Source organism: Bos grunniens, chromosome 23 (assembly GCF_055505025.1).
Source record: "Bos grunniens cultivar Pamir isolate PY7600 chromosome 23, Bosgru_T2T1.0, whole genome shotgun sequence".
In the NCBI taxonomy this organism is placed as follows: domain Eukaryota; kingdom Metazoa; phylum Chordata; class Mammalia; order Artiodactyla; family Bovidae; genus Bos; species Bos grunniens.
The window spans coordinates 54,103,163-54,113,112 of NC_141187.1; the positions used below are offsets into that span (position 1 = coordinate 54,103,163).

The window sequence follows — 9,950 nt, forward strand, 5'->3', positions numbered from 1 at the left end:
CTTACTCTCCTCTTGAATGTCAAGGACTGTGAGGTGTTGTGGCTGGATCCCTGCCCTCAGCCCAGGCCTGGCACAGAGCACATGTGCTCTCAGCATTTGGGGAAGAACCAGCAATGGTAAGCCTTGTTGCTGCCCCCAGGGGACTGTTAAAAACAAGACAACAGCCCCAAAGGAGTTGCTTAGTTAGGTACCATACTAGCAAAATAGACTTAAATGCAGTTTTGGCTCTTCCAGAAATGAAATCTTGAACCAGTCAACCAGGAATCTTCTGATTATCCTTAGTTAAGTCATCTGCCTGAGAAAGCTTTCCAGCCTCTAATGGAAAGTAACCTTGCAGTAACCACTGGGATTCTTTGCCCAGTACAACTTCCTTGTTCCCGATCCCTTATGCCTATAAAAGTCTTTTATTTTGTGCAACTCCTCAGAGTTTCTAACTGCTAAGTTGGATGCTGCCTGATTCATAAATCTTTAAATAAAGGCACTAAGATTTTAAAATTTTAGTCAGTTGAATTTTATTTTATTTTAATAGGGCGTATAGCTTATTTTGGAGAAGGCAATGGCACCCCACTCCAGTACTCTTGCCTGGAAAATCCCATGGATGGAGGAGCCTTGTAGGCTGCGGTCCATGGGGTCGCTAAGAGTCGGACACAACTGAGAGACTTCACTTTCATTTTTCAAATGGCAACCCACTCCAGTGTTCTTGCCTGGAGAATCCCAGGGGCAGGGGAGTCTGGTGGGCTGCCATCTGTGGGGTCGCACAGAGTCGGACACGACTGAAGTGACTTAGCAGTGGCATAGCTTATTTTAAGATTATATTTGGCTTTTAAGAGATTGTTATAGATTCAATCGAACTTACTGTGAACGATGTCGGATACAGGATCTCCGAAGAAGATTTAGCTTCAGGACCAGGGACCAGGATTGATCACTCAAGAGCGTTTGTGTAGCAGAGTTTTATGACAGTGGAAAAAGGTCAGAGAAAGCTTCTGACATGGACAGCAGAAGCGGGTGGAGAGTGCCCCCCTTGCTAGTGTTAGCAAGGGAGGTATATACTTTTTAAATTAGTTACTACAATAAATCAAAAGAATGTCTCAAGTGTGTGAAAGTTTTACCAGACCCACTCCCACAATTAACATTTTAGGATAACAGGACTAGAATTTAACAGAAAGATCCTACCAGACCCATTCCCATAATATACATTCTAAGATATCAGGATTAATCAGAAGGTTTTCAGGAAGGAGAAACTGTCCTCAAGCAGGATACATTGTTGTTATATAATCCCTAGTACAGAGTTTAAGTGGCTCAGATGGCAAAGCATCTCCCTACAATGTGGGAGACCCGGGCTGGATCCCTGGCTTGGGAAGATCCCCTGGAGAAGGAAATGGCAACCCACTCCAGTACTCTTGCCTGAAATATCCCATGGACAGAGGAGCCTGGTAGGCTACAGTCCATGGGGTTGCAAAGAGTCAGGCATGACTGAGCAGCTTCACTTTCACAGAGTTTAAACTGAGTTGTGTAATCATCAGTTCTGGGCCTAAAGAAAGAAAGAAAAACAAATGTTTTAAGTGACTAAGACTAAGGAATGTAGAGGGAAAAAGATGTTTGTCCTTTCCTCCTCCTTGAGAACTCCAGACCCCTCTCTCCTCAGCTTCCCCTGGGCTTCTTATCAACCTGCCTAGGGATTGACTCTCTCGCTTTGAGTACCTCTTCAGCCTGTGAGCTCCATGAGAACATCGGGCCAGAAAGATAAAAGACCTTGAGTAAATGTTATGATGACTGAAAAACTGTACAGATAAAATGACTAAACAGAGCCCATGTGAAGGTTACATTCACTGAAGATTAGCTTTTTCTTCCTCCTCCCTCCCTCTTTCCAGAACAGAAGTTCAAGGGACCTTATATCACCCTCACCTCATATGGAACTCCAGTGGTCTGGGTGAGTTTTATCTTTTCTCTATTTGTACACTGGAAGACATTTCATGACTGTACCCCTCAAAACTGAGAAAATTACTGCTTGAGGGGCAGGGACCCTCCATGTTGTCTAAGTCAAAAGAGAACAATATGTGAACACAGAATATTGGGATGACTTGGGCCCCTGGGCAGCTGGAAGGAGGGAGACAAAGGCAGAGGGGTGTTGTTTCCTCCTCCCTCCTCCCAACATGACACACTTGTCCCTCTTTGTACTTAATCAATCTGATCCTGATTATCTGGAGATTGACATGTCTGCTGGCAGATGGTGTGGTCTTAGGTCACAGCATTAAGGCCACCAGACCTCAGTTCTGAGCTGTTTGCAAGACCTAGGACAAGTCTTCAGCGTCTTAGATCTGCTGTTTTTATCCCTAAGCATTGACAGCGGTACTACCTGTGTGAGGGTGCAGAGGCGGAGGCATCGGCACTTGGGATTGGTCACTGAAAGGCTGCAGCCCCGTGAAGGCTGCCCCTAGAACCCCACCTGGAACACGAGTGGTACGTGGAATATCTGGATGAAGCAGTGAAGATGTCAGTGAGAGACACTCAGTTGGTGCCAGGACAGCATTGAATTAGAGCACTGGGCTTTTCTCTACTCACTTCCAGAGGCCCTATTGCCACTGGCCACATACCCTGAGTGATAACCATCTCCTGGGAACTCCAAGTCACAGCCTGATGGCTGGGCCTCCAGAGGGCTGAAGGATGTGTCAGGAGCGGTTTGCCCACAGATGCTGGGCACTCCAGGGCTCTGACAGGGGCTGGTGAGGCTGGCATGGCAGGGCCCCACAGCACAGAGTATCGGGGTGCCTGGTTGGGGCTGCCATCATCTAGGGCCATAGCACCATGAAGGCCCCTGGTAATTTCTGAGCTCAGAAGCTAAAGCAAGGTTGAGCCTGATTAGTACTTGGTTGCAAGACCAGCTGGAAAGACCAGGTGCTGTGGACTTTCCCGCTTGCCTCTCCTTTCATCTCTCTCACCCTTGTCCACCACCCCCTCCGCTGGCACAGATGGGCTCTCCTTTGGCCATTGGGAGGTGCACCTATTGTTGAGTCTTGGCCTGGGTGGGTGCTGTGGGGAGTTCTGACAATGGGCAGCACAGTTGTGCTGGCGTCCTCTGTGCTTGCTGGCCTCTCTGGGTTGGTGGGCAGGTTGAGTGCCTACAGGAAGGCAGTACTTTATGCCATGGAACTGTCTGCATAAAATGGTTCTAATGGTGACATTGGACCTCTGTGTATTTTCCACATTAAAAAAACTGTAGCATGTCTGTGTGTGTGTGTGTGTGTGTGTGTGTGCGTGTGTTAAAGACTTAGGAAAATTCTGAAGTCAAACAAAAAATTGGATCACATGATAAAATATGAATAAGCTTCAAAAACATGACACTGTGTAAGAAACTGGACCTAAATGGCCACAGTTGTACAAACCCATGTGCTTGAAATACACAGAATAGGTGATTCCATGAGGATGAAAGAGTGAGGAATGTGGAATTTAAAGTGACTGATTAAGGAACACTAGATGTCTTTGTAGGGAGATAAAATATAAAATATTCTGGATCAGATAGTGATGATGGCTACACAACTATATAAATAGGCAATCACTAAAATATAGTGCTCAAAGGAGAATTTTTGGGTATACGATATATATCTCAACTTAAAATGATTAATTTGATTTTTTTTTCAAAAATAACAAAACCCACATATTATCCTCAGTGCTTTATGTGGTTCTCACTCTAAGCTCTGTAGACATAAACAAAGGTGCCTGTGTCTGTGTGTGCATGCTCAGTCATGTTTGACTCGTTGTGACCCCATGGCCTGCAGAAGGCCATGCTCCTCTGTTCATGGAATTTTCCAGGCAAGAATACTGGAGTTGGTGGCCGTTTCCTACTCCAGGATATTTTTCCGATCCTTCACTGTTTCTTCAGAATTTGTCTCCAGAGCAAGGAGTCAGCCAGCACCACTCGCCTAGGCTGAGACTCAGGGCACACACAGGAGTGGGGACGCACTCTGGTGGGAAAGAGGGAAAGTGTGTCCTGCTCAGAGCGTGTAATGTGGGGAAGCCGGAGGCAGGCTGGCAGGAAGAGGGCCGTCCCAGGTGACTGCTTAGATGAGATTTGGCTTCCCCTATTTGGTACTAAATTGAAAGGAAGAAAAATAAGGAAGGTGACAGTCACTGACCACGCACTGAATCCTGGAGCCCATTGCTGCAGGGGCTGGGGTCTGGTTTTCCAGGTCGGTTGCTGCAGGGCAGGGCCTCGTGGCTGGAAGGAGAGGTTCCCCAACTTCTCAGTGTGTTAAGACAGTTCTTCATTTCAACATCCTTCTCTGGTCGTCTTCAATTGGATACTCTGTGGATAAACTTGAAACAGTGTTTCTTAAATTAACTTCAAACAAAGGTAATAATTACGTTATTGTTGAGTAACAATGATAATGGTGATTTTCATTATAATTAATTTCAAGATTTCTCATTGAATACCTACATTACAATACAGATAGTAACAAAAATCCCCAACAACCTGTCGGGCCATCTGGTCGACCTCGCCACAGAGGCCACCAGTCTGTCGGCTTTGTGATCCTCACACAGATGTATCCGTGTCTCACACCCCTGAAACACAGCGCCTCCACACGGACACCATCCTTTCTACTTCCGAGCCCGAGGAGAACAGAAGGGACTCCTGGCGCCCCTCGAATAGAGGCAGCCGGACCCGCAGGAAATCCGTCTGCTGAGTCCTGAGCACGTCAGCGGGAACCGAGGCCGCCTGGGAGCAGCCTCAGCGCCAGGAAAGCAGCGGGACGACCTTCCCCCAAGGTGGCAAGGAAGCGCTTCCGGGCGCCCTTTGGGGAGGAGGACGGGCGGCCCGTGGTCCCTTCCGGTGCCTCCTGTTCTGGACACCAGGGCCGGCCGTCTCCGGGGAGAGGACACACGTTTGTGAATCGGGACTATCGGGGTCCATGGGGGAGGCTGGGAAGACTGGACATGTCTGCGTGCGTCCGTGTGGTCCGCACCTCCGGGCGCGTGGGGAACATGGAGAAGGTGTAACCCCGCGGACGCCGGCGCCGTGACCTTTCCTGCTCGCCCTCAGCTGCCCCGGCGGTGCCCGGGGGCAGAAGGGGCCTCGCGGCGCTCTGGTCCACCCGGCCGGGCAGCGACACCGACCGCCGCCGCCCGCCCAGGCCGCGGACCTGCAGCCCGAATCTCCGGAGACAGCAGGCTCCTCCCGGGTCTCACGGCACCGGGAGCCTTGCCGCTGTCACCCCCGGCCTCTGGAGCTCTGCCCCGGGCTCGGCGGCCGAACCTTCGCGGGAGTCGCCAACGTTCCCCGGGAAGGGACCGGCTCACGGCGTCCTTTGGGTGGCTCCCGACGGGCGGCGCACACGGCCCCGGGCGGACCCCGACCGCCGGGCCGCCCTGACACCCCGCTTGTCCCGGGCGTCCGCCTGGGAGCCGGCTCCCGGCCCGGCAGGGCGCGGAGACCCAGACACCAGACGGGAGGGCGGGAGCTGGGAAGACCTCCCCGGGCAGCTGCGGGAGAAGGCGCGCTCCCCAGCGATTCCCGAGGCTCGGACCCAGGCGGCCCAGAGGGCAGGTCCCTGCTCCCGGACGGACTTAGGAATTTAGTGAAACTTAGATTGTGTGGACTGTAAAACTGAAACCATGAAAGGACTGGGTAAAAACATATATGAATGATTTTTATTCTGTGGAGTAGAAAGATTGGAATCATGATACAACATTAAAAAAAACAACAGTCTCTTCAGAAGCCATCAAATAAATGAATGATAAACAGTCATAAATCCACATTTCATATTCTACACGGAAGGTCCAATGATATCAACTCAGCGTGGGAGGAACATTTGTGCAAATACTTGTGTGATAAGATTGTTGATATTAGTATCACTCAGTATAAAAACAGAACATTCAGGAAACAGCCATTAAGAGGGATCTGGGAAGGAAATTTGTACCGGTACTGACCTGGAAAGATCTGTATAATGAATTGTTGGATAAAAGTAGCCAAGTTATAGGATTGCCACTGGTGCTAAAAGAAAAATATGTACATTTGTACATTTATCTTTTAAATGAACTAAGATGGAAAGGCAAGTGAATTAGAACAGCTAAAGCAGTTTTATAAAAAGAATACAAGCTCTCCCATAGCTTGGCACCTGGTGCCAGAAAGAAGTGTCTTCAGAAACCAAGACAAGCCACACTGCCTGCTTTTCTGCCCCCTCCTCCTCCTGTAACCTCAAGGCAGGAGGCTGGCATCCTAGCCCCTTAAAGTCACTGCTCCACTCAGACAGACGCAGATCCAAGGAGGGGTTGGTATGACCTTGGCTGTGCAGACTTGGGCTCCTCAGCCTCTTGCCTCATCCTGGGAGCCCCCAGCCAGTCAGTCATCACCCCAGACTTCCCCACCAGAGGCTACTGGCCCCACTCTGCAGGGGGCAGCCCTTGTCTCTATGAGCTCTGAGCTGTTTTCCCAAAGGAAGGATTTTCCCTTTGCACCGCAGGTATGAAGCAAGGGGATAACTGACTTTTTGCACCTGGACCCATCGCACACTTTGTCCGCACATCTGGCCCCTATTATCCCCATGAGGGTAAAAGAGGGCCATTCCCTTTATATAGGAGGTGTGAGTCAATGGGACTCCTGAGCTTTCACATCTGGACCTTTCATGCACATTTGGTATGCACTGCGCTCCTGAAGACACAAGACAGAGACAGGGTTAGGCCTCTTAGTGTGGTGTGGCCATTGATTTCATGAAATATCCAGGGTCTCTAAGCAACACCAGGGTGGTAAGAATAAAGAAGCAGCATGCAATCATTCAAGCCACACACAGACACACACACAGGAAAGGCTATAGAATCCACCTGATCCTAAGGGAAAATGCAACTCTGGAATCAACCATGTCAATGTGTCTTGCAGAAGTAAGATCATCTAAATGACTTGATTCTTTAATAAATTTTCAATTATCAATAAATATTTGTTGTCCTTGTGTTTATTCTGAGATTACTGAGAGTAACATGGCCAGTGTTACATTTACTTTAAAAATATTTATTTCATGGGGCAAAATTTAATAAAACTTTACCTTTCTTCAAGCAAAACTCCATCATACAGTATTTAAAAAAATACTACTTTCCAGAGCGAGAGCTGGCAAGTTTTTCTAAAGAGCAGATAGTAAATATTTTAGACTGTCATATGACCTCTGCTGCATCTACTCAGTTCTGTTATTGCAGCAGGAAAGCAGTCTTAGATATCTTTATATACACTGAAATTTGGCAGTCATATAATTCATAGGTCTCAAAAAACTTTATAACATTTTAAATAATAAAAACCATTCTCAGCTTGTAGGTCCAACCAGCACAGGTTGTGGTAGAATTTGACCCAGGGGATGCAGGATGCTATGGCCTGATCTATAAAACCACAGTGGAACTGTGAGAGGAAGCATGCTGACTGAAACTGCCCACCCTGTCCAGGAACCACAGTAACCATTTGCATGAGTTGTTTTATGACAGGAGGTCCTGGTAAGGAACACGGAACTAATAAGCCACCACCAACCAAAAGAGTTCGGGAAAGGTCAAAAGGAGACACCACATGTCCGACACCTCCCAGAATCCTCTCTGGCATCCATCTTGGCTGAACAAGGTGTGCACCAGCAGGAAGGACTCTGAGTCAGAATTACTGGCTAAAGACAACCCAAAAACTCCTCCCATCACCATAAAACCACTGTGAGCCATGGCAGAGCTGTTCTGGGTCCCCTTACCCTGCTGCTCTCCATGCAGGTGCCCTTGCCCAATAAAATCTCTGGCTTTGTCAGACATGTGTCTCCTCAGACAATTCACTTCCAAGTGTTCGACAGGAGCCCAGTTTCGGGCCCTGGAAGGGGTCTCCCTTCCTGCAACAGTACCACCTGATGTGGAACACCCACTTTGTTCTCAGGAATCAGTGACCTGTAAGGATGTGGTTGTGAGCTTCATCCAAAAAGACCAGCCCTGTCTTGTGATGCTGGAGACATCAGTCATCTGTGGGTGAGACTGTCACCATTTAATAGAGAATCACCCAGAGCAGCTTGGCCGGAGTCAACTCTCATTCCCACCCCCCACCTCTTCTAAGGCTCACATTTACCTGAAGGACATTTTCTATTAATAAATTCTATTTTAAACTAGCCCTGAAAGAGAAGACACTTTTCAGACAAGCACAAATGAATAAATAAATTATAAAACTTATTACCATGTTCTCAAGCAGTTTAATATTTCACTATATGGGTTTTTTTCTCTATAAACTAGTAGGTTCCATAAGGGTGAAGGACATCTAAGAAATTACATAGACAAGATCAGACCCCTGGGAAGTCCTAGATATCTGTCTCCTTGAACTGAGAGGTTAGGGCAAAACTTAGCAACTTCCCAAATTTTAGCTTAATACTGAAAATGGATTTTAGTGATATTTCCAATTAAACTTTTCAATGCATCAGTTTAGCAGGGGACCTACCAGAGTGAAATTCATCTTTCTTGTGGTAATCCAGTTACTCCACACACAAGATGCCTGTGCCTTGAGGCTGTGCAGTTAGAAGTTGCCCATATTATCAGGGAAAGAGCACACATTTCAAAGCAAACTATGTGTTTAGGGGAGAGTGGGGGCGGGGGATGATGCGGGGGAAGGAACAAGTCCATCTCCCTGGAAGGTAGAGGGATCAGCTCCTGATTCACTGAGTCGGGAACATCTGTTTTCCACATATGTTTTCAGAGACGCAGCTGGTGAGGACAGCGGATTGGAGCTGAGCTTGGCTGTCCTTCCACAGAAAGGAGAGTTGAAAATACCAGACTACTGCATGTTGGAGCAGCCTGACAAGGCCACTGCACAGAAACCCCCTTCAAAGCCCAACGTGCCAGTCAAGGTTGTGGACAAAAAAAAAGTCCCCACAAAATTACAGCCAGAAGTGTGCATCTATCTCCCATTTAGATGCAGAGGGAGGCAGCCCAGGGTTGGTCTGGCAGGGCTGCTCCAGAAAGCTCCACTCCTGTCCTAGGAATACTGTCCTGTCATCCCAGGGGCATTTGCCCCCTCCAGGGTGGACATGGAGCAAAATGGAGCTTCCCTTTCTAGGCTGACGTTCCCAGCAGCAAGACAGCAGGAGAAGGAAGAGCCAGGTTCTCTCACCTAGAAAATAGTCAACAAGTTGCACAAATTGTTTTTCCTAAATCCAGGAAGGACAGCTTGTCTCACAAGCATCCCAGCTTCAGAGGATGTTGGGAATGTCTGTAGTCTCGGGCAGCTATGTGCTCAGTTCAAAACTGAGTGTGCAATCACCCCAGGAAAGAAGTGACCAGACTCCTAGGAGCCAAATGGGCGTCTCTGCCATGTTCCCTCTACCCACGCCCTTCCCAGAGCTCTTGCTGTATGAGAGTTTGTCCTTCAAATTGCATCCATTCACATTTAAGGAATGGGCTGAAAATCATAAGTTCATGGGTCGTTTTCATTAGATTTGCTGGTAGGTCATTGATTGAACTCCATTGCTGATTCACAGAGTGTCTCTGGCCCGTGGCAGCACTGGGGCAGGCAGTGTGGGCGAACAATAATAAGGTACCCAGTGGGAGCACCAAGGTGTCAGCAGAGGCTTAACATCACAGGGGAAAGGAAAACACGGGGATACACTTAGGGTCACCCCCCACATAGTGTTGTAGGAAAATAACTACAATTAAGTAATTACTTCCCTGATGGTTCAGATGGTAAAGAGTCTGAGTCTGCCTGCAGTGCAGGAGACCCAGGCTCGATCCCCAGGTGGAGATGTCCTGGAGAGGGGAGTGGCTCCCACTGCAGTATTCTTGCCCGGAGAACCCCGTGGACAGAGGAGCATGGCAGACTATAGTACATAGCATCGCAGTCAGACCTGACTGAAGCGACAGCATGTATGCACACACTGACACATTGGCAAGAAGACTAGTGAAGACCAGAGACATCAGAAGAACCTAGGCCTTTGAAGAGCTTCGAGAGTGCTCCATGCCCA

At 48.3% G+C, this 9,950-nt stretch overlaps 1 long non-coding RNA gene across 1 annotated transcript; it reads right to left on the reverse strand.

The window, feature by feature from the left end:
• Window positions 1–799: 799 nt before the first annotated feature.
• LOC147347890 (uncharacterized) lies at window positions 800–4,314 on the reverse strand. The gene is made up of 2 exons (XR_015152921.1): window positions 4,134–4,314; window positions 800–1,531 (listed from the first exon to the last, which is right to left on the reverse strand). It is a non-coding gene; the product is annotated as an uncharacterized LOC147347890 (long non-coding RNA).
• Between the last annotated feature and the right edge of the window lie 5,636 nt (window positions 4,315–9,950).